Genomic DNA, 4,709 nt, shown 5'->3' on the forward strand with positions numbered 1-4,709 from the left:
TGGAGCCTTCTCAAACACAGAGTACTACACAAGGTCTTAACGTAGACTGTGAGTCAGACTCCATAACTCCCAAGGCACCTTCCAGTCTGGCACTCCTAGCATCTCTGGGCCTGTAGGACCTGCACTGTTACCTCCCTTTTCCTCACCCCCAGTGGAATCGCGACACCCAGGCTCAGTTGCTCAGGTGCCATCCAGATGGAGACCCACATTATAGAGCATTTCAGGGAAAATCTACTGCTTATTAAATTAGCTGAATTCTCCAAGCCTGGCCAACACTGGAGGAATCAGATGCTAATTAATGAACAACCAACAGCCTCACTTTAATTTGCATAAATATGCATTTTCAAACTTAAGTAAACAAAAGCAGAATAACCTAGGAACCAGATTCATTATGTTTTAGCTCCTAGAGAGTCTTTGCAATGGGGATTACAGCCTCAGCAATTTTTCCTTTTTACAGACAGAGTTTATCCTTTCCCTCCCTACTCTAGTTGGAATTCAGCTTTGTTCCCATTATCAGCTGCCAAACTCAACTCTGTGCAAACCAAGGCAGGGTTGGCCAGCCTGTGAGCGAGACAGGTTTCCACTGCCACTGACCCTGCCTGGGTCTTTGGAGTCCCTTTTAGACAAAAGAGAAAGGAAGAAATACAGAGTGATTAGGGTTAGGGTGCTCCCTTTTCAAATGAAGATATAAGAAGCACTGGCTCTTTCTAAGAAACTCACCTGATGGATGGTTTTAATCCTTTCTAATTACAGCTAATTGGCACTGTCAGTCATTTAAAACCCTGAAACTACACAGGGAGGTCAGGCAATTCAAACTTACCCAACTGTATAGAGAATAATTAGATGCACTGAAGTTAATAAGCATTGAGCGAAGATACCATGGACCTCCAAAGAAGGAGTTGAGCCCCAGCCAGCCTTTCCTGGGGAGAACTGAGATCTGGTCTGCTTAACTTTCCCCACTCCCTGAGATACAGTGGCCGCAGCACGGATGGTATCTGGTGTCTGTCAGTGCGTTTCAGTAAATACTCATTGCTGGGACCTGTAGGAAGTAGGATTCTGGCTCTGAAGTTCATTATTTCCTTGGAAAGAAAAGCACAAGCAAAGATCTAACTGGGACTCAGTGGGCACTGAACTACTCTGGGGTGGGCTCATTTTGTAGTTTCTACAGTGTCTTTTACTGGGGAGAGAGGACAGTTGAAATGACTGTCATTTTGGGGGGCAATTGTTCTATTCAAAGGGACAATTTTTCTGTTTTTTCTGCTCCCAACAACATGAAGTTGGATAAATCTACCTTCATACAGTTCCCTGGGAAGTCTCTTCGGGTATCTGTAAAATGACATCCTCCCCTCTGAATCCTAGTGGGGACAACGGAGCAGTGAATCCTGTAGGAACTTATTGGGGACAGTGTGGGTTCTTGGAGAAGCCAGTTTTCCTGGGCTGGTTGGAAGTCACTCTTACCCAAATGTTGAGACATGAGCTCTCCTGCAGGGGCCTTGTACCTCCGGCTATTTATATATACCTATCAGCCTTCCATGCTGCCAGAAAGCTCCACTGCACTGGGTGGAAGGGATGGAAGTTGACCTGGTGTGAATATCTCTTCTACTTGACAATTTTCATCAGTTGCTACCGTTATGTCTCAGAAAACCAACTATAGAAATGATCCCTGAAAGTTAGCCTTTTTTTTTTTCGGTACCAGGGGTTGAACTCAGGACCTCGTACTTGCCATGCAGGTGTGTGTCGGTACCACTGAGCGAAATCCCTGGCCCATGTCTCATAAAATGATGCATGACAGATACAAATATACCCATTTTATAGACAAAGATACTGCAGTTCAGAAGAAACAGGTATCTTATTTAAGGTACCATTGCAATATCTGCATCAGGATTCACATTTAGTTTGGTCTGATTGCAGAACTCAGCTCTTGCTCCACGCATTTCTCACTCCTTGCTATCTTTACTCTAAGACCCCTGGAAATAATGATGGTAGTGATAATGCTGATCTTGGGCTGAGGATTTGGCTCAGAGGTTCTGCTGCCTGCCTCTGAAGCACAAGGACCCAAGTTCAATCCCCTGTACTAAAAAAAAAAAAAAAAAAAAAAAAAAAAAATTGATCTCAACTTTTATTGATTGGTTGGGTAGCCGTCAATTTATTGGAAAGGCAGGCATGGCACCCACTAGAAATGGCATGATCTGAAGACCTACCTCCAAACCTGGGAGCAAAGGTCACATGGTTCAGCTAGTGTCTTAGCTGTGTAGCTATCACAGAATTCCTGGGGCTGAATTATCTATAAAACTGACTCCTAGTAGCCTCAGAGCTAGGCACTGACATCTGCTTGACTTCTGGTAAGGGCCTCATGGAGGTTCTCATGGTGGAAAAGAAGATAAAGGAAGTAAATCTTTACAGAAGAGGATGTGTGGAAAGGAAATCATGGGATGTACTAGGCTTACATTATATAACAACTTGATGTCCAAGTAGCCAGTCCAGTTCTGTTGGAGCTGTGAGAAAAGTATGAAAACCTCTTAAAGGCCCCAACACTTTTATACTGGAGACCAAGGGTCAACATGAGTTTGGTTGAGAATACACCATATTCAAGCCACAGCAACCATCCAGGTAGGAATTCTGCAAATGCAAACTTCTCATCTGCATGGAGTTCCACATGATTAGTGGTAAACAGCCCATGGTGAGGCATCATGGGGAAGTTTAAGTAGGCAGAGGGTTTGCTTTAGAAAAGTTGAAAGTAGATGGTACCCTAAGAGAATAGGGGTGGGCCACGGGATGTCTGTGGCTCTCAGAAGTCACAGCTACAGTAGATCCAAGCATGTCCTCTCCTTGAGAAGCCCTTTGGGCTGATGTGACAATACCTTTTATAGAAGAGCTCTACGTGACCAACCCAGTGGGCTAGATCGGTGTGGTCCCTACCAAAATGTACACCAACAGGAAAAGCCAAATTTCTAGAGAGGAGAGAGAGGACCTTAAAGGATCTGCCAGTCTTCATATGGCCCATGTCAATACCTGGCTCATTAGTCATCTGTGCAAAAAGGCCAAGGAAGACATGGGAAAGAATGTGGGAAAGAAGCAATAAATATGTAATAAATAATGTAATATGTAAGTGATAAAAATCAAAGATGTTGAGAACTTTTAATACAACATGGGTTAAAGCTTCTAACACAAAAAAATCAGTATCTTCATTTTAGCATGGAAGAAATGAAGTCTTAGAGAAATGAGATACTGGAGCAAAATCTTACCAAGGACTGACAGCAAGGATGTCAATGTGACAGGTGTTTTAAGACATTCTTGATGAGGAGTAACAAGAAACATGGCACAGAAATAGGGGATTTGAGTGAAAGGGTCTATTCACATGGAGTTTGGTCTTTTTCAGAGGTGGTAAAGCAGAGAAGAACAAAAAAAGGTCAGGAATCAATGGCAAAGCATACTGGGCAGAGTGGCTGAATGGACTCCAAGAGGCTGATTTCCTTTCCTTACCAGCTCTAGGACTTTGGGTCACTTTAAACCCCAGAGCTTTGTTATGTCTTATGTGGCAACCACTGTGGAGGGTTCATTAACATTAGTCACTACCTTCTGGGACTCGCTTTGAGTACCTCTAGCCTCTAGGGGCTGAGCTACCCCTATTTATATAAGAAGAACCATTAAGCAGGAGATGCAGTGGTGAGTTGGTGCTCAGGGGCACTTCTGGGGCATCCAGACTCTGCTCAATGCCTTGGGGGAGCAGGAGCCTCTGCAGAGTCTGATGGGGCCCAAGAAGCCTCAGGAGCCCAGAGTGAAGCTTGCGCCTCAGGACAAGGAACCTTTGGGCTGACCTTTGCCTGCTACCCCCTTAGGCTGGAGTTAATAGGATCTAGCCTGGCTCAATCTCCCAGGAGCTTGGACGACTACCAGTGGCAGCTGCTGCTCTTCTAGCAGCTGGTTCCCGAGCAGGGAGCGCCTCCTGTTCTGGACAAAGGTGATGCCACCACCAGAAGCTGTCACTCAAAAGCAGCTATGGAGATCAAAGACAAGGCCTGAGGAGGGGCTCCGGGGCTTGTTAGATTCAGCCTCCTGTAAATGCAATGAAGCTGAGGGAGCCTGGAGGCCTGACATCTTCAGAAGCTTGTGCTTGTCAAGAGCACACAGCCTCAGCATGCCTCCTGCGTGGTTTCTGGGTACGTTTATAGTCAGGGGTGGGCAGAATTAAGGGAGCAGGGTTAGCTAGGTGCCCCCAACCCAACTAGGCAGCTACAAATAAAGCTCAATTCTGAAATAAAGCAGCAGTGTGTGTAAGCAGTTGGGAATGTTAATTCCCAGAGTTCCCACAGAGTTGCAAATCCTTCATCTCTCTTCAATGAAAATGAAGTCTGATATACTGGCAGTCTTTCCCAAATGGCTCATAAAGGTCCTGCTTTTGTCTTCCTTCCTGTTTGTGCTTGCACTCAGAGCCTTATAGCCTGTTCTTGATCACACAGTCATGTATTCTTCATACTTTCCTTTTTCCTGCCAGCATGGCTTTACTTTCCCAACCAGACAATTAGTTCCCCCAGGGTAGATTCCATGACTAGTACTAATCAGTGTGTGGTAGCACAGCATTCACTATGTTCCAAGTCTTTCCCCACCCATTTAATTCATCTTCCATGAAGGCAGCATGGCAGGGCAAGGGTGGCCATGCTATAGTGTAGGTGTGGACACCGAAACCTGGGAAGCAGAGTGATTTGATT

At 45.2% G+C, this 4,709-nt stretch overlaps 1 pseudogene; it reads right to left on the reverse strand.

The window, feature by feature from the left end:
- Positions 1–1,517: 1,517 nt before the first annotated feature.
- On the reverse strand, positions 1,518–1,679 carry LOC117286810 (annotated as a pseudogene).
- Positions 1,680–4,709: the final 3,030 nt, after the last annotated feature.

The sequence above is a fragment of the Fukomys damarensis genome, unplaced genomic scaffold (genome assembly GCF_012274545.1).
Source record: "Fukomys damarensis isolate Sample0158 unplaced genomic scaffold, DMR_v1.0_HiC HiC_scaffold_18, whole genome shotgun sequence".
Taxonomy (NCBI): domain Eukaryota; kingdom Metazoa; phylum Chordata; class Mammalia; order Rodentia; family Bathyergidae; genus Fukomys; species Fukomys damarensis.